This window comes from Sus scrofa, chromosome 11 (genome assembly GCF_054392235.1).
Source record: "Sus scrofa isolate SSC_HxYL_T2T_F1_AM1 chromosome 11, Sscrofa_HxYL_maternal_Yorkshire_Landrace_v2.0, whole genome shotgun sequence".
NCBI lineage: Eukaryota > Metazoa > Chordata > Mammalia > Artiodactyla > Suidae > Sus > Sus scrofa.
Window position 1 is genome coordinate 78,718,979 of NC_139393.1, and position 19,955 is coordinate 78,738,933.

General features: G+C 40.4%; 1 protein-coding gene across 3 annotated transcripts in view; it reads left to right on the forward strand.

Moving 5' to 3' along the window:
- LOC146398708 (uncharacterized) overlaps positions 1 to 19,955 on the forward strand; it is a 389,742-nt gene that overhangs the window by 308,683 nt on the left and 61,104 nt on the right. For 2 of the 3 annotated variants that reach the window (XR_014819879.1, XR_014819881.1), the window contains one exon: positions 18,510 to 18,623. The exons of the other annotated variant lie outside the window; for it this stretch is intronic. The gene's annotated coding sequence lies outside the window, so the exon portion shown is untranslated. The remainder of the gene's footprint in view (positions 1 to 18,509; positions 18,624 to 19,955) is intronic. 3 annotated transcript variants of the gene reach the window in all.

A 19,955-nucleotide genomic window follows, 5' to 3' on the forward strand; every position in this document is an offset into this window, starting at 1 on the left:
TGGATGGAAATCTGCATCCATCATACTCAGATCTGTCAAACTACGTCTAGTGAGTAGTTCAGTAGACATAAGGTTGAATTCAAATGTCACAGCGCCATGTTTTGTGAAAAAGTGGCTGGCCGTGGTGACCTTTGCGTGCCAGTGTTCCGTTTTGTAGTTTGAAAGGTAGAGAAAAGCTAGTCTGCAAAATTATACAGTATTAGGTAGGACCCAACTGGAGAGTGAAGACAGATGCAAATTTTCATTCCGAAACTGTCAGCTTTGGCGTGGGATGAACATGAATCTTAATCGCCTCCTACAAATTCATTCAATCTTCACCTGAAACATTTTTTTAAAGGATGAATAATATACACTGTTGGTCAAGAAGGTGTGAGTTTAACAATGATAGAAAAAGCTGTTTGAATAACTTTCCATTAAACACTTGTTTATTTAAAATGTATTGCACATTCTATACTTTTGTTTTGTTGTGGTTTTTTTTCCCCCTTCTCATTTTATTGAGATATGATGGACATACAGCACTGGACAAGATTAAGGTGTACAGTGTAACGATTTCTCTTCATTCTATAGCTTTGAACTGTGGCCATTAGCTTCCATAAAGAAGTTCTCTAATCTAAGACAAGATTGACAATTACTTATTAACAATAAGTGATAATGAGGAATTGAAATGGAAATTACTTGGAAAAGACCTGTTGCATTTTTGTATACTTGCAAAAAATGCAAGAAAGAGCTGAATCAATTTCCACGGTACCAGTGGGGAAAATGGTAGTATTCTCATTCAATGAACATTTATTTTACATCTTGTGTACAAAGCTGTTTATTTGCTTTTCATTTTTTTTATTTTTAATAATAAAATATTAGCATGTAGTTGATTTACAGTGTTGTGTCAATTTCTGCTGCACAGCATAGTGACCAAGTCATAGGTATATATATATATATATTCTTTTTCTCATACTGTCTTCCTCATGGTCTATCTCAAGAGATTGAATATAGTTCCCTGTGCTGTACAGTAGGACCTTGTTGCTTATCCATTCTAAATATAATAACTTGCATCTAGCAACCCCAAACTCCCTGCCCATCCCCCTCTCTCGCCCTTCCCCCTTGGCAACCACAAGTCTATTCTCCATGTCTCTGAGTCTATTTATGTTTTGTATATAGGTTCATTTGTGTCATATTTTAGATTACACATATAAGTGGTATCATCTGGTATTTGTCTTTCTCTTTCTGACTTCACTTAGTATGAGAATCTCTAGTTCCATTCATGTTGCTACAAATGGCATTATTTTGTCCTTTTTAATGGCTGAGTAGTATTCCATTGTGTATATGTACCACATCTTCTTAATCCATTCACTTGTTGATGGACATTTATATTATTTCTGTGTCTTGGCTATTATGAACAGCGCTGCTATGAACATACGGGCACTTGTAGTTTTTGAATTATAGTTTTGTCTGGATATGTAGCTATTTATAAATAGATTCTAAAGGTGTGAACCACAAAACCAAATAATTCCTTTCACCAGTGAACTTCTATCTAAATAAGCCAAAACTCTTCTGAAATAGGTGCTCCCAGAAAACAGTAGCCATCACTTTGTCAGGTTTCTTCAACACCAAGGGGATTTAGAGGAACCGTGTTGGATTGTTTTGCTCCTACTTTAGCCCTCTCCTATCACCACCTTTTCCCAAACTTTATCTAGGGACACATGTACCTGCTGCGCAGTTCTTAATTTTAGAGGTGAAGCCACTGCTCCTGCTGTTACCCTATTTGTTCTGGATGACACCTCTCGTTGGCAGGGGGACAGTAGAACACTCAGTGGACTGCCAAGATTGTCCTCACACCTACTGATTCTTCTCCTCCTCTTATACCCACTTTCTGATTCCTTTTATCCCCAACTCTCGGTTTAAATACTACCTACAGGCTTTGATTCTCAAGATTATACTTCCAACCATGCCGCTCTTCCTGCTGAAGACTGTAACATGCCTTTATCTATGGCATGTCACCACCACAGTGGGTCATGGGGGCCTGTGATATTTTCTCTCTCTCCTCCTGAAAGCTCAGTCTTCTGGTAGTCCTAAATTCAGTGCCGTACAAGTCCCTGAGCAGCATTTGGGAAGATACAGCTGTTGCATTAGGGAAAAATGTGTGTCCACCACTTCGGATGTAGTCCTCAGCTTTTCTACCAAATCCACAGTATTTAAAACCTGGGGTAATTTTAGACTACATTTTACCTTCTAAAGATTTAAAAAGTTTAATAAATATGCACTGTCTGTTTCTCTGATTCACCCAATAACTGATAAGGATGGGTTAAAACAATTAATTAATAGAATGCAACAATTATTGTAGACCATGGATTGGCAAACTGCGCCCTGTGAGTAAAATCCTGTCGTCATTAGTGGTCTTTAAAAAATTATTCAAAAAATTTAGCAGTGGTTTTTATCTTTTTAAAAGGTTGTCAACTTTGAGCGTGTGTGTGCAAGCACAATCACATGCCCAGAATATGCAACAGGGACAATATAGCCTGAAAAATGGAAAGTATTGATTATCTTTATAGAAATGTTTACTGACCCGCATCAGAGTGGAATAAGCAGCCAAACTTCACAATCCAAGTTGCTAGTTGGCACATTATTACCAAGCCTTATAATAAACAATTTAGAAATTTGAATTCAGACTTTCATGCAGATGGGGTATAGTACACATAAACTTAAGTTTCGTCAAATATCTTGCACTTTGTTTCCAAATAATGATTATAGTAATGATATTTTCATAAGCAATCTTCTAATATTGTGGGATGAATTAAATTTGTAGTGATTATATAAATTATATTGAGACTATATTCCAGATGCAGCTGTGAAAATTTGAAAGAGAAGATGAGTTAAAAAAATTTCGAGGTACCTAAGCAATTTCAAATGAGTTAAACCCTGTAGTCATCAATTTCAAAGGGACAATTCTAGCAGGTGTCAACATAAGTGTGTCAATCATGGATATACTTTGGGATATGATCAATAATCCATTCATTTATTTATGAGCATGTACTTTGTGCCAGGGATCATGCTAAGTACTCTCTGTTAAGGATATACGATACATATAGAATATTTGTGATACAATGAGATATATGCTCTAAGAGAGCCATGCATTAGGTCCAGCAGTAGGAAAAATAGCAAAGATCAGGATTGCTGGGTAATGGCCCTCTAAGAGTGTCCATGGAAGATGATGCCTGGGCTGAGTCTTAAAGAATGAGTTGAAATTAACCAGCTGGACCAGTGTGGGGAATGTAGGGTAATACTGAGAGAGAACAGCATGACTAGTCCAGGCAAATGATGGGCGTATGAGTCAGAATGGTGGGTTGAAAGCCATGGTTCAACTGGATGAATACCATGTGTATGTGCAGTTAGGAGATTGTCAAGGTGTGAAGCTAAGAATTCTGATCACACAAGGGCTGTTACATGGTGTAAAGGGTTTGAAGTTGCTCCTACAGACTACAGAATAATTGTTGGCCAATATTAATTGAGACGGTAAAATGAAAATTATATGCAACATATTTGATGGAGGAGGAAAGATGAATTGAAAGGGAGAGGTGGGAAAGAAGTCAGGAGGGTATTATAGAAGTTGAAGTAAGAAATAAGGAACCAGGAGTTTCCACTGTGGCACAACAGGACCCGCAGCACCTTAGGAGCGCTGGGATGCAAGTTCGATCCCTGAACCATCACAGTGGATTAAGGATCTGGTGTTGGTGCAGCTATGGCTCAGACCTGATCCCTGGTCCAGGAACTCCACATGCCACAGGGTGGCCAAAAAGAAACAAACAAAAAGGATCCAGACTCATCTACTTATCAAGGAGATTTGAGGAGTGTGGTAGGATTGGAAATACATGGAGGATAAAATCAATAGGACTTAGTCACCCATTTGATTTGAGAAAGAAGGATGCACCAGGAGGACCCTCAAGTGTGTAGCTTACACACTGAGCGAATGTTAAGGTCAGCAAACAGCAGCCACGCCTATTCATTTATAAACTATCTGTGGCTGCTTCTGGACTTCAGTGGCAGCGTCAACTACTTGTGTTGAGACCTCATGGTTCACAAAGCCTAAAATATTTACTAGTTGGCCCTTTACAGAAAAAGTTTGCTGACCTCAGGGTTAAGGCATCTGCTGAGACAAGGAAATTTGCCATAAGAACAGGTTGGGATGATAAGACCAACATCAGATGTGCTGGGTTGAGGTAGATGTGGCACCTCTGAGTCTATGAGGCTGCAGGTCAAAACTGGAGCAGATTAAATTGTAAGGAATGGAGCACAGGAAGGGAAGGGAATAGAGAGGCATCAGGACGGAATCTCGGACACATGCGTGTTGTGTATCTCATACCTTTTAATGGTTTCAGCTTACCCAGTGTAGGAGGCCTAGAACAGGTAACGTGTATTGGGGATGACACCTGTGACCTCCAGGGTATGGGCTGATCGGAACCCCTCAGCTACTTACCCAGGCTCCTGCGGTTCCTCAGCTACTTACCCAGGCTCCTGTGGTTCCTGCTATTCTCTCTGGGGCCCCGATTGGCTAGGTCTCCTTCTGTGACCTCACAGCCAGACCCTGGGTGCTCATGCGGTCTCTGCTTTGGGTCTTGGTATTTCCCCTCTAGCTGTGTTGCTTTTCCTCTGGCCACAGTCATTTCTACCCACAGGTCTAAGGAGCGCATGCCTCAGTCTAGACCCTGTTCATCCCTGCTGCATGGCGGACAGCACCAAGCTTGTAGAAGCAGGCAGGGAAGAGAGTCAGTAAGGAGGCTGGAAAGATGTAGAGGGACTGGAAGGGTGAGAGACAGCAGAGGACACTATCAGCGATCCCAGGAAGGGAGTGGTCCTCTATGCCTTGGACATCCACCAGGATAAGGACGTGTGTGTGTGTGTGTGTTTGTGTGTGTGTGTGTACATGCAAACGTGCACGTACCCGCGCACTGAAAGGGCTGGTTATAGCCTTGGAAGTTCTCTGCTCGCAGTGAGGTGCTGATCCAACTTTAACACATTGGAGGTGACGTCTTTTTAGTTTACTCTCCAGGTAACCAGCTTGCAGAGAGGTAACATGCCCTCCATCCAGATTGCCTGTATCCTTTCTCTACAGAGTTGATGTCTAAGACAACCTGGTTGTCCAGGAATTCTGGCTATTTGTCTTCATTCTAACTATATCCTTAGGATAAAAACCAAATGTAGCATGTTATGTAACCCCGATAGCATATTTCCCATAGTGTCTTTCTGCTGAGGACCTCATTGTTTTCTAAAAATCTCACTATGTTCATCTCTGCAGAGGAGCCCGAGATACATTATGTACCATGTGAGTCTGAGGGAGGCCTCCTCCGTTGGGAAGATGTGGGATGCTAAGATTTTACTCTTTTCTGCATGGATCACTAGATAATGGTTTTCACATTAAAAAACAAGCTCTATCCCAAACTCCCAATATTTGAGCTAGATAAATGAGGCTGCCCAGAGGGAGGGGCTGGGAGGCAGGAGTGAGGCTCTGAGCCCATCTCTGCTGTCCCGAGGGAATTTATGAAGAAGCTCTATGAACCCTTAATCTCTAGGGAGCATTGTTTGCAAGTTGCTGTGCTAGACCCTGAAGATATGTATTTTGACTACGGAAAGCTTCGAAGAGACAACACCCGGTCATGTAGCCGCCTGAAAAAGAGGGACCTTGTTTCTTCCACTCCCACAAATGCAGTTGTGTGCACTGACACATGGCCCGCGTTCAGGACAGATGGTTCTGTGAACTCTGTCCCACTCTCAGCTGTGTAGACACTTCTGGGTTGAGGCAAGCTCATCCAGTGCCCTGGGCAGCCTGATTTCATCTTAAGGGATTCAGTAGCCCTCAAAGGAGTGACTAATGAGAGTCCCTGTTCTTCACTTTTGCCTGTGTGCGCCCCCTGGGGCTTCCCTTGAGCCTTTCCATGTCACACACTGAATGGGGGGTGTGACCTTCTCCCAGGTGATGCCATGACTGGGCACCCAGACTCAGGCAGGTTGTGTTGATGCTGAACTCTTCGGAGTTTAGAAATGATGTTTTCCACTCAAGTTTATCTATCTATGTATCATCTACTTATCTCTATCAAGTTTCCTTATGTCCGTGTGTGTGTGTGTGTGTGTGTGTGTGTGTGTGTATTAAGAAAACTTAACATGAAATCTACCCTTCTAACACCTTTTTGGTGCACACCACAGTATTGTCAACTCTAGATGCCATGTTGCAGGACAGATCTCCAGAAGGTATGCACAAGGCATTGCTCCCTGATACCTTCCCACTTGCTCTTGTACAGATTCTAGGTCACAAACAGGCACCTTTCTGCAGAAGGCTCTGTAGAGATCCAGGACTCTCCCTCCTCTCTCTGGATGGCACTCCAAGAGGGTTCTCGGAGGACAGCCATTTGGGCCAACATGGTTTTGGCAGCCGTGACTTTGCAGATCTGCAGGCAGGTGATTATTTTTATTGGAAGGCAATCAACTCCAAACACCATCAGGAGCCTTCTGGCCTCTCTTTGGGTTTCCCTTATTAATACACCACAGCCTCAGCAGCTGTATTTGTCAACACTGTAGGGAGGACCATGTGGGCCGTTGGCTGCAGCAAAATGAGGTTTGTCTGGTAAATCCTGATGTTTTCCAAAGCTCCGTCCTGTCATTCAGAATGACATTTTATTCCACTTACTGTGATTAGTTTTTTGCAGAAGAGTTTTAAAAGTGTAATTGCTTTTGTAGTCTAAGGAAGAAAAGGGCACTAAGCCACATTCAGAGATGTGGATAATTGTTAAGCCGGTTTGGGAGGTAAAGAATAGTGAGATTTTGAGGAGAGAGAGTAGGTACATTTAAATATATGAATGTGTTTCTTTCAAACCTTTACCAAAAAGGGCTTGCCACAATGTAGCTAATGAAACTTGACTTTAAATCAGTTTCCAAAGATAATGGAGAGAATTTAAAGAAACCAGGGTGTTGACCACTGATTGCAGGGGAAATGGGAGAGAGCAGATTCAACTATTTGGAAATAAAGCAAATCAAATAAGTAGAGTAATAAAATTCAGGATTGATGGAGCATTTATATTAAATAGTAGTAGGCATATATAGTTGCTATTATGATGTGTAAAAAACCTAGAAAAGACTAATATACATTAAAATAAGACTATTATACACGAGGTTCAAGAAGTTTATTTGATATTGGTCAGTACCTTGTTCCAGATTTCATTTCCAGTTTTCTTTCTAGCAAATAAAGATATAGATAGAGTAGTAGGATATGTCTGTCAACCTCCTCATTCACTGATTCATTCCAAGATGTTTGTTCTGTGCCTATTGTATTCAAGGCACTGTTTTAGATACTTAGGGAATAGCTGTGAGCCACAGAGTTCTGGTTTCATGAAGTTTATAATCTATAGAAGGAGACAAAGCATAAGCAAGCTGATGAAGAGTGTTTGTATAATTGAATTTCACATTGTGATATGTTCCATGAAAAAAAAAAAAAAAGGAAGAGTCAGGAGCTAGAAGGTGACTGGGGACAGTAGTTAATATCATAAATATGCACAGCATTTTCAAGGTATACAGGACACAAGAAGAAGCAGGGAAGCTAAGGGTCTATTTGGAGCAGCCTCTATTCCTGCTGGTGAGGAAGACGTAGGAGAGAACAAACTGATGCTCTGCCAGAGGGATGTGAGCTGGAGATTGGCACCTGCCATCCGCCCGCCTCCCAGGGAACAGTCCTCATTTTGCCCCAATAAAACTTAACTCTCAACTTTTAGTCTGTGCATTTTTGAAGTCAATAGGGGCCACTACAGGAGTGAGGTCCCTGAGCCAGAGAAGGATGAGAGCCGCCAGGGAACACGGGGTCTTGGCTCTCAACTGGGTCATCCATTACAATGGGAAGGGAAACTCTGGTGTTTCTGAGCTGAGGTTGGCCACAATCTGTGTTTTGTTTCAAAGAGCCCAGTGCTGCTGCAACATTCACACTAGAGGATGTGTGCTTGTCTATGTGTTGTGGTGGGGATTTGAGCAGGAAGGCCTTCGAAGAGGCCACTGCCATGGTCCAGGTGAAAGATGGTAGAGACTTGAGTGACGTGACGGTGGTAGAAATGGGAAAACGTGATTGGATTCTAAAAATACACAAGAAACTGATGACCAGATCTGCTGATAAGCTGACTGTGAGGAAAAGAGAGGGTTCCAAGCATCACTGTCAAGTTTTTAGCCTGTGCAACTGAGAATTCGATAAACCACCAACAGGGGTGTGAAACATTATAGGCGATATTAGGTACCGTCCCCAGTCACCTTCTAGCTCCTGACTCTTCCTTTTTTTTTTCATGGAACATATCACAATGTGAAATTCAATTACACAAACACTCTTCATCAGCTTGCTTATGCTTTGTCTCCTTCTATAGATTATAAACTTCATGAAACCAGAACTCTGTGGCTCACTGCTATTCCCTAAGTATTTAAAACAGTGCCTTGAATACAACAGGCACAGAATAAACATCTTGGAATGAATTTATGAATGAAAGAGTAAATGGATAGATCCTTTTACTCTATCCTTATCGCCTTCTGCTTTAAATTGGAGGTGCTTATTGGCTACAGTAAAAGTATAAGTGCTGTGAAAAATGATCCTTGGAGGCAAGATGGAATAATGTTTAAAGGTTTATAAAGTCTGGAGCCAGGATGCTCAGGTGTTCATCTGCAGAGTGAGGATTATACTAGTACCCACCTCATTAAGTTTGAAGAGTTAAATGGTGAATACCTGCAAAGCCCTGAAATGTTGTCTAACCTGTACTAAGATCCAGTACAGACTTTCCGTGGTAGTATTGTTGATATTACCAAGACTTTTCCAGGTTGACTCCATGAGATAAATTTGATGCAAATATGGATTTGGCCAATCCCAGCACAGAGGTATCAAGTGGGAGACCATCAAAGTTAAAATCCACATTGTGGTTTCCATAATCACTTTTCTTTTTTTAAATTTTTTTGTCTTTTTGCCTTTTCTAGGGCTACTGCCGTGGCATATGGAGGTTTCCAGGCTAGGGGTCCAATCGGAGCAGTAGCCATCGGCCTACGCCAGAGCCATAGCAACACGGGATCTGAGCCGCATCTGTGACCTACACCACAGCTCACGGCAATACCGGATCGTTAACCCACTGAGCAAAGCCAGGGATCGAACCTGCAACCTCATGGTTCCTAGTCGGATTCTTAAGCACTGAGCCACGATGGGAACTCCCACAATCACTTTTCTAACGAGCCTTGTGAGAAACTAGTTTGAAAGGCACGACCCTTTCATTTTTGAGGCATCGAGGAGTGGTTTTGTGAAGATGTCAGGACTTTGAACTTGCTCTTAGGCTTCCTGACATGTTACTAATCAAAATCCCCGGTAATTCTAAGTTTGTGAATTTCCTTTTTATGAATTTCGAGTAGTGTTTCTTCGTTTCTCTCCCAGATTCTGCATGCTTTTCCCTTGAATCTGTGTTCAAAGACTATGTGGTCCATAGCAGCCTGGGTTTGGTTCTGTACATCTGAACGGAAGTGCATGGGTGATTTTAGGTTGAATGGATTCACTGAGCAAAAGTTCTGGATTAAATAGTAGGATATCATTTGTCTTAGCAGCTGTTCCTTTAAGTTTTCTGACATAAAGTTATACAGTGTCATCGGCCAGAATATTCATTAGCTTATTTCTTATAAAAGTCATAGTTTGTCGAGTTAAGAATACTACTGAAGACTTTCCTTTTGAAGTTCATGTATAAGAGGATGCTCCAGCATCTCAGCTAAAAAATTTCCACATTTCAGGGCCCTTCAATTTGTCCTAAAACTGGTTCTTCTTGTGAATTTTATTTCTATTTTTATTTTTTTGTCTTTTGGCTTTTCAGGGCCATGCCCATGGCATATGGAAGTTCCAAGGCTAGGGGTTGGATCGGAGCTGTAGCTGCCACTCTACACCACAACCACAGCAACGCAGAATCCGAGCCACATCTGTGACCTACACCACAGCTCACGGCAACGCCGGATCCTTAACCCACTGAGTGAGGCCAGGGATCGAACTCATGGATACTAGTCAGGTTCCTTAACCACCGAGCCATGACGGAGCTCCCTCTCCTTGTGAATTTTACATACATAAGAATAATAAAATATTTGCCAAGTGTGCTGAAGATGGAAAAGCTGATAAAGATTTTATCGTGGGAAATGTCTTTGCTCATCCCCCACAATCGGTCATAGATCCAGCGGCAGTTCTGCTCAAGGCCTGTTACCCCACTTGCTGGAAGGAGAGCCTGTTGTCAAACGAATCATCCAAACATGGTGATGGATGACTAGATTATCAGCATGACCCAGAGAAAAGCCTAAAATGCTGAACATCGCCTGACTCAATTCAGGTGCTTATTAAGAGCACTTAAAAATGGATTTCCCAAACTTGCTATAATCCATTTTGTTCCTGAGCCTCCTTCTGCTGCACTGTTTACAGTATATGCACCTCTCTCTGCGATGACGGGGAGCTGTGGGTGTAACGGAGGAAGGCCTCTGAAAGACACCATTGCACTGGTCCATGTTCGAGACATTGTTATGGGTTGAATTATGTCCTTCAAAAAGATATGTCAGAGACCCAACCCTTCCTCCCCCACATTTCAGAATGTGACTTTATTTAGAAATAGGGTTGTTGCAGGCATAATTAAAGTCAGGATAAAGTCACCCTGGAGTAGGTTGTGTCTCTGACCCAATATGACTGGTGTCTTTATAAGAAGAGATACAGGAGTTCCCGTCATGGCGCAGTGGAAATGAATCCAACTAGGAACTACGAAGTTGCAGGTTTGATCCCTGGCCTCGCTTAGTGGGTTAAGGATCTGGTGTTGCTGTGAGCTGTGGTGTAGGTCCCAGAATCGGCTTGGACCTAGCGTTGCTGTGACTGTGGCTGTAGCTCCAATTTGACTCCTAGCCTGGGAAACTCCATATGCTGCAAATGCAGCCCTAAAAAGCAAAAAAAAAAAAAAAAAAAAAAAAAAAAAAAAAAAAAAAGAGAGAGAGAGAGAGAGAAAGAGAGAAAATACAAAGAAATAGATGCAGGGAGAAGGCCCATGAGTCAAAAGCAAAGAGTGGCATGATGCAGCTACAAGCCAAGAAAAGCCAAGGATTGTTGGCTACACTGGAAGATACAAGAGGGAAAAAAGGATTCTACCCAGAGCCTCAGAGCAAGCAAAGCCCCTATGACTCCTTGATCTCAGACACTTCTGGCTGCAGAACTGTGAGAGACTCAATTTCTGGTTTTAGACAACCATTATATGATAATCTTGCTATGACCGTCCCAGGACGTTAATACCGACAGCAGAGTGCTCATACAAGACAGGCCTTCCACATCCATCCTTTGCCGAGAGCCACTGCCCTTTTAGCCAAACTTCCAGATAGACTTCAGTATAAATCACTGCTGTGTACTCAAAAGGAATGAGACATGCAGTGACCCAGAGCATCGATGGCAGTATAGAATCTTAAGCAACTTTATCATTAATATCTATGACTTATGCACCTGAGACTGTGCTAGCTTTTACATATGTTATCTTAATTTATCCTTTCATCAACCCCCTGAGGTTTCTGTAATTACTATTATTTTTTCTAACAAATGAGGGGCCTGAGGTTTAGAGAGGTTACACATCTTGCCCAGGGTCACAGAGCTAGGAAAAGGGGCAGCGGAGAGCCAGGACGCAAGGCCCGTCAGGTCTGCAGCCTGACCTCTTTATCCCTGCCCACGAAGGCTTCACAGTTATCATCTTGATGCGGGAAAAAGACCTACACCACAGCAGTTTCATCTTCCTCTTTCCCAATTCTTCGCTTCCCGTACTTTTCTGCTTTTGGCCAGTTTCAGAAGGTCAGAGAAGAGGTAACATTCCTGCTCAGATTTTTTTTTAAGGCATTTCCAAAAGATCTGGAAGGCTATTCCCATTCCCGCAACTTAAAATCTTCAGTTTACCCACAAGTTTGTGTGAAATGGGAAAAATTTTGTTAGTTTCAAAAATTCTTACTTTTTTTTATCCACAAATTATGATATGCATCTTTTTTTGGGGGGGGGCTGTACTTGTGGCATATGGAAATTCCCGGGCCAGGGATCTAACCTGCATCTTAGCAGGGACCAAAGCCACTGCAGAGACCACACCAGATCCTTAAGCCACCGAGCCACCAGGGAACTCCCATGATATTCATTTTTGTAGGGGGTTGGGGAGGGGTGATAATGGGCAAGAATTCTCTCTTCTTCAAAAGTACCTTGGAAAACTATGGTTAGTAATGATTTTATTTGTTGAGAAACAGCAAAAGTTTCCAGGATGCTATTTCTAGATTTGGTCACTGTGTACTGTGGGGTATTTGAAAATGCCCTGAATAATAAAGCCAGTATTTCCTCCCTAGTAAATGGGCTCTAGCTCTGAAGAATGGATGTCAATTTTGTCCTTGATTTTATCTACTTTAGTGGGCAAACAATTCATTTTAAAACAGACTAATAAAATTATTCCCTTAGTTAGAAAATATTCCACAAGACAATTCAGGGAAAATAAATCTTTCGATCATGTTTTAAGGGGGTCTTACAGCGTTTTATGGATTCCATGATTTCTCTTTGAAGCAAATCATTTACTGGCAAATTTATAATCACTGGGATGTATTTTAAGCTATCTATATTTAATGATTCCTTTCATTGTGGCTCAAATTCATTTTATTGACTTAATTTGGCATCTCTGTTATATGCTCTCATATATTAATACTTTGTGGTGACAGTAGATAATGGTAACCTATAAAGCTTTATATTATTTGAAACCATGGACCAACATTTTGGGAAAATGGAAATCATAATATGTAGACACAGTCAGGGATTCAGTGGTATATGATGGCTATTCGGATAATCGGTATCTTTTAATATTACAAATACCAAAAAACAAAAAACAACAAAAAACGCCGAGACCTGGAAAATACCTTTAAGATCCTCTGGTAGCCTGAACACATAGGTATCTAAAGCTCCGACTTCAAAGTAAGGTTACAAAAACTCAGGGAGCCAAAGTGACTTGCCCAGAGTTTTCAATCTCTGCCACATGAATAAGAGTGATTTTTTTTTTTTATTTTAGCAGCGGGCTAATGGACGAATAATCAAATATCATGAATTAGAGTTTGATAGTATCAGCAGGTAGTGAGGCATCGACAGTCGAGATTTAAATCCTTCTCCACTATTCTGGGCGGTTTATTGAACCGTTTAATGCCTCAGTTTCCTCTCCTGTGAGGTGTGGTTGACTGTATTACCCACTTCATTGGATTTATGCAAAAACAGTCTGGAAACTAGTTAAGTCTTGCTTGCTTTTTATTCTCTCTTGTCTTCTGAACCGGTTGGCCTGAAGACACAGTTATAGGTCAAAAGAGGGCATTTTTAAGGATTTAAGAAATAAAGATCACATTTCTGTTGGCAAGGTGGCTTTTTCCCTATATGAAATATGCAGTGTACAGTTACCATCGTGTGGCATATCAATAACTTATTTTTTTATTGTAGTCACAAGTACTTTAATGAACATGCCCTATTTATTCCCTCTAATTTATTAATTAAATGATAGAATGTCCTTGCAGAAATAAAATTTCACACATTTAAAAACATCTTGTGAGACATTGGTTTAATTATGAATGATATCTAATTGAAAGAGAAACAGAGATAACTCCTTTTTCAGCCTCTACCCCTCCCTTTTTGAACAACTGAAATAATTGTTCCCAGAAGTCGCTACCCTGTGAAGCCTGGGCTGTCATTCTTTGAAGTGTCTCTCACATGGTAAGATCAAATAGCTCCCCATAATTACAGTTGGTAATTTTGGAGTCATTATTTTTGTTAAGATTTTCAGCACTCAAAAAATATGTATATTCTAGGTCAACAAGTCATTATGTAATGAAAACAAGGTAGCAACATGATAAAAGAGGGGAAGGAATGAAAAAGTGTTAAACTACCTTTGGTTCTGGGTGTGGTGAGCCTAAATTCACCTTCTCACTAACGGAAGTTGAAAGTGATCACTGACACGTGATTAAAGAACCCATTTTACAAACTGTGTCGAAGGGAAGTGGAGAATCTTAGTGGTTGCATTTAGAAAACAATGGTGTTAAGGAGTCTAATATTCACTGGAAAGAGTTCATAAATGTCTAAGAAACGCACTTGAGCTTGGGTTGGCTGTCTCATGAAACATTGTGCTAATGGCACTTCCATGCGTGTAGGATTTTATCTTTGAATTATCAGAGTACCACACAAAAGGAGAAGCTTGCAATTAAGCATGATCCTGTTCTCCACTCAATACTCTGTGATAAAAGATATGGGGACGGAGTGGATGTGTGTATGGCTGAATTGCTTTGCTGCACAGCAGAAATGAACACAACACTGTACACCAACTGTAGTACAATGTTTTAAAATGATAAAAAAAAACCACGGTAGTGTTTGCAAAGTGGCTCAATAATTTTTAGGCTATTTAAGGGTTACTTAGTTGGCATATTGTCTTTGAATTCCTCGTGGGGTCCCTCACAATTCCTTGCAGGAATGCGTTTTACCGCAGGATGTCTCATTCAGCACATTTTAAATGCAGTCCCTGTCTGAAGGCAGGTGGTTGAATAGATGATGTTCTCCAGTTCTCAACAGCCCGTGGATCATAGGATGACATCGACACTGCAGTTAGAGTCCATTTTTGTGGTAGTTACTGAAACAAACCACTGGACATAGGGCCAAATGGACTGAGGCAAAACATTCATTAGCATCCAATTTAGCCATTTTTGTGGTTGGATAGTACCACATACCCTATAATCATTCCTATTTGGTCCCTGGTGAATGCAACTAGAGGATTTTTCCCCCCGACTCAATGTATTTCACATCTAATGGATATATGTTCTGGTAATTACTTAGGTCTGAGTTATTCTTATGGAGCAACAGGAGAGAAAACTAGATTTTCTTTTCTTTTCTTTTTTAAAGTTATAAGACTAAACTTAGGGAAACAAACAGTTGGGAGCTTTGAATAATACAAATTACTCTGTGTGTGGGGCTAGCCTTAGCAGTCTCTAGAAAACTTTCTGATGATGGGATTAAAATCCAGCAAATTTTTACTCTTTGACCAGCATTTTAACTTCTAGGAATTCAAAGGATGAGCTATATGTATACATACAGATTTAATCACAGACATATTCATGGCAGTGCTATTTTTAATAGAAAAAAATGGAGGTAAAACTAAATGTCTACTAAATTCACTTATCCTTTCAAAAATATATATTAAGCTATTGCTTTGAGCCATTCGCTGTTTTACTTGTTAATCAGGGATAATTGAATCAAATAATAATGACAGTTCCTGTAATGGAATACTCTGCAGCTGTCAACAGGGCTGCAGAACAATATTCAATCACATGGCAGGATGCTGGTGATATATTCTTGAAAAAGTAAGTAATACACAGGGATGTACCGTTGAATGTTTATATTTTTCAAATATACTATAATGAATACATGTTACTTTTTTAATAAGAGAAACAAAATAATGATTCTATTTCCATAGAACTCAACAAAAATCTATCAAACTGAAAAAGCATGTGTATGTCTAGTTGATGATGATGGATCTTGTAAAGGAAAGAAGCAATTCAAGAAATATTTATTGAGCACCTACTGTGTGCTGCCTTGTGCAGAATACTGGGAAGCAATGGTGTTGCTGCCCAGGAGCTTCAGGTATGGCCAGTTGGTCAGAACTAAGGGTGTCTGATGACACTGTGGAGTCTCCAGATTCGAGAGACACCATCAACGCCAGAATCTCTTAGACAAAAAAACACTCGACTATCCCAGGTATCATGAAATCACCTGGGGACATCTTTTCTTCATTCCTTAACTCTACTTGGATTTGCTTTCTTGGTTATAAACATTTTTTTGTGGGATGACATTGTTCCAAACCATGTTTTCCTCAAGGGCTCAGGCACGGAGAGCTTTGGTTGCTGGGAATTGATGGGAATGGCCCTGAATGATATTGACAACATCATTTGGGGGCAGGAAAAGAGAACTAGCAATGGAATAAAGAAAAGAAAGAGGCTCAAGCTTAGTCTTTGAGGAGTCAGTTATCAAAAGTTTATTTATTTATTTATTTTTTGTCTTTTTGCTATTTCTTGGGCCGCTCCCGTGGCATATGGAGGTTCCCAGGCTAGGGGTCGAATCGGAGCTGTAGCTGCCAGCCTATGCCAGAGCCACAGCAACGCGGGATCCGAGCTGCGTCTGCAACCTACACCACAGCTCACGGCAACGCCGGATCGTTAACCCACTGAGCAAGGGCAGGGACCGAACCCGCAACCTCATGGTTCCTAGTCGGATTTGTTAACCACTGAGCCACGACGGGAACTCCAAAAGTTTAGAATCTAGGTCTGGCTCTTTCAGTCTGTGTCCAGGTAGACATCAGCAGATATAAAAATGGAGATGGTCTAGGCTGGAAGCTGGCCGCAGCCTGACTTTGGATGTACAGGCAATGAGAGTCAGGGCCATTCTGCAGCATGGGAATTTACCAAAAGTATGCCTCTCTAAAAGGGCAAATGGGATTGGAAGAAAGATGATAGACATAGAAGAGCCTAATTCTGCCCATCTGTAAATATGACTATTAAGAATTACCAGGAAAATTATATTTAATTCACAATTGAATTTTCTGGCTTCTCTGATATTTTAAGGGATATAACACCATATAATCAGTCTGACGAGCAAAAAAAATCTTTCACTAGAAACTCAGTTGAAAAAGAATTGATTCTCTGGACCCCATGTTGTCCTTTGCAGAACATAGTATGTTAGGTTTTCCTTGAGACTTCTATAATTTTGTAGAAAAAAAAATTGACCTCAAGAGTGCCACGGGAGTTCTAATAAATGCCTTCTCATGGAACCGAGGGCACTTTCTCTGATTTTGTTATTCTCATCTGCATTAGTCAGCTTCAGCTCGCCTTCGCTTGCATTCTAAACTGCTGAGTGACTGCCTCAAGCCCTACTGGCCTGTGGCAGATAAAACTGACTAATGTGTCTGAGGCTTTGGAATAAGACAAACAGAGGCAAATAAAAGCTAATATTCCAATGTAGGCAACATAACTGGAATAATCTGCAGCCCAGTTCATGAAGGAAAACTAATTATGAATCAGATGTATAGTTTTGGGGAAATTTTAATGTAGTATATACTTTATGTACCTAGGACAGTTAAACTGTAATAAAGCCTACAGATACACACACATACACACACACACAGACACAATTAAGCAATTAAGACTTACTGGGAGCTATGCTTTTACGTTAGATTTACATTTGTCTCCAATTTTTGAAGGCTTGAGGGTATTAAATCATTAAGATCCAACTGCCATGACTCTCGAGTTGGTTTGGGGAGCTTATTGCATGCAATTAGAGTAACCATTAGGAGGGTTTTGTGTGTACATAGGCAAAATGAGGTATAAAGTCGAGCAATGGTTGATGAATTTGATCAATTTAGACAGTACCCTGGAATAATTTAGGCCAAAACAAATCCTTTACACTACCTAAAGATTTTTCAAGGGTCTGAATTTTCTGAGTAATTATTTTAACTGTCTTCAGACTGTCTCAATACCAAGTCAAGTTACATACAATTTGAAAAAGACTTTAATTCTTCTATAGATTGTATGTTGCTTACAAATTTGGTCGAGATTTAAAATCATTTTTTTTTAATTCACAAAGTTATCCAAATCATACTGAACTGGCACACTGATTTACATTTTAAAGTGCAGGGCCAGAAACCCAATTTCTATTATTATTTTCCTGCTCATACCTATAAAAGCCAAAGAAAGAAAAGTCACCTGATTTCAACATTCATGATGTGTGATAGAAACATAGTGTCCTCTGTTGCTTTTATTCTCTGAAATGCTACTGACCTTTCCAGACATGAGGATGTGGTTGGCACCTTGAATTGTGCTACTATGCAGTGCCTGCTCCCCTCAGGATGCCTCTCCCTGCAGGCTGGCCTCCCTGACACCAGCACTGGTCTCACATGTGCCCCCACAGGCTGACTGGGCCATCCCTCTTGCTGTTGCCTGGAGACATCTTCCTATTCATCAACTCAGCATTGCAGTTACTTTCACTTTCTTGCAGTCTGTCTTGTATTATTTTGTCACAAGGAGGAAATGTGCAAATTCTGTTTTCCTGAGATCATTAAAATTCCTAATAAAGCAACCAAAAAGGGCATAATTTTATCCACTAAAAACATCATCTAAATTAGCCAGCCTCAAGCAGGACTTTGATGGAATAAGACACATGACTGGTTGGTTTTGGTGAAAAGTAAGGAGGGGAAGAAAGGCTGAGCATAAGGTCTCAGATATATCAGCTTTCTCAGGTTGTAATAATGCTGTGTAACAAACAACCACAAAACTGTAGTTGATTCAGTGGAATTCAACAATAAACACTGATTTTTGCTTTATTGCTTGCCTAGATGGCTTTACTGCCCTTATATGGCCTCTTTCTCAGTCAAGGCTTCAGTTGGGCAACTGAGACATGTGTCTTCTTTATGTGTCTTTGGCAGGGTAGCCCAGGCATGATGTCAAGGTGAAGGCAAAGGAGCAGAAGAGGAGGCCAAAATGTGTATTAAGTTGGCTCAAGCAAGTCACTGGGTCAGTGAAGAAAAGCACTGCCAGAGGTAGGTGTGCAACTGATTCATACAATCAGTCTAAACTATATAAGGCAGGTGTGTGAGAGTGCTTAGTGGATGGCTTCACATACCAGAAAAGGGGCTGGCAAGAGGCCTCAGTCAGATGCTAAAAGGACTTGTGAAGTCTTAAGAGGAATCCCCAAGCTAAATCAATGGATCATTTTTCATAGTCTCAACTGTAATTGAGAGTTACAATTTCATCACATACAACAAACATTCATAGCATTTGACAGAAGTTTCCATTAAGCAGGAAAACCTCTAATAGCTTTATCATTGTAAAAAAAAATTCAATATTCTTGAAATTCAGGTGAAATATTTTCTATCATTGACACAACACTCTAATGCTTTGCAAAAATAACAGTAAATATTTACTTCTAAGAGCTCTGTTAAAAGTAATATTTGTATTTTATTGGTCTTGGGCATTGTTCTGTTTAAAAACTCAACCCAACCCAACCCAACCCAACCCAACCCAAACCAAACCAAACCAAGCGAGTTGGAGCAAAGCAGCCTCTTTTGCCTTCACTTCCTGGGAATTTGTCACCAGGACCATATTCCTTTTACTACCAACGCATGACTGATTCCAAGCCACTTGTGAGGTATGTGATTTCAAAGCCTTATCTTCCTTCCAGTAGCTGAACCTCATTCTTTTTCTGTTCTCCTAGAACTTTCTAGAGTTTCCTTGCAGTACCCTGCATCTCTTTCCTGAACATTCTACAATAGTTCCCATTCCTAAAACCATTTACCTCAGGGAAGGCATTTTGCTTAGAATGTCATTTCACTGTTTTCTCACTCAGCAGGATTTGCTAGTCTGTCACATACTCTCACATTTCAGAAACTTTATGCTTCTGTTAAGGTATTAATAAATAAAATAGCTACCACATAGCAGTAATCTTTAAAAGGAGACCTTTAATGATTTACAATGGCTTAATTTATTTCAGGTTTTATGACGTTACTGGAAAAAAAAAGACTTTAGATTGACTAATATTTAAATATATTCTTCTAATGTTAAAATATCATGTATTAATTTTAGACAATTAAAGATAAAAAAACTGAAGAGAGTAAAATCATTCATAATCTTACAAACTAAGGAGCAAATACTCATTTTTCCCCTCATTTTAGCATTCATTTGTGTGTGTGTGTATGTCCATCAAACTAGATGAAATTGCCAATAGTCAATTGCTTTGAATTGAACAAAAGCAGCAATTTCATATATTTCGACCTTATATTTGTGAACATTCCTTGCATTAGTAATGCTTCTCAAAGAAACAGAACCAATAGGATATGGTCATTCTATCTATGTAGCTATTTATCATGTATGTA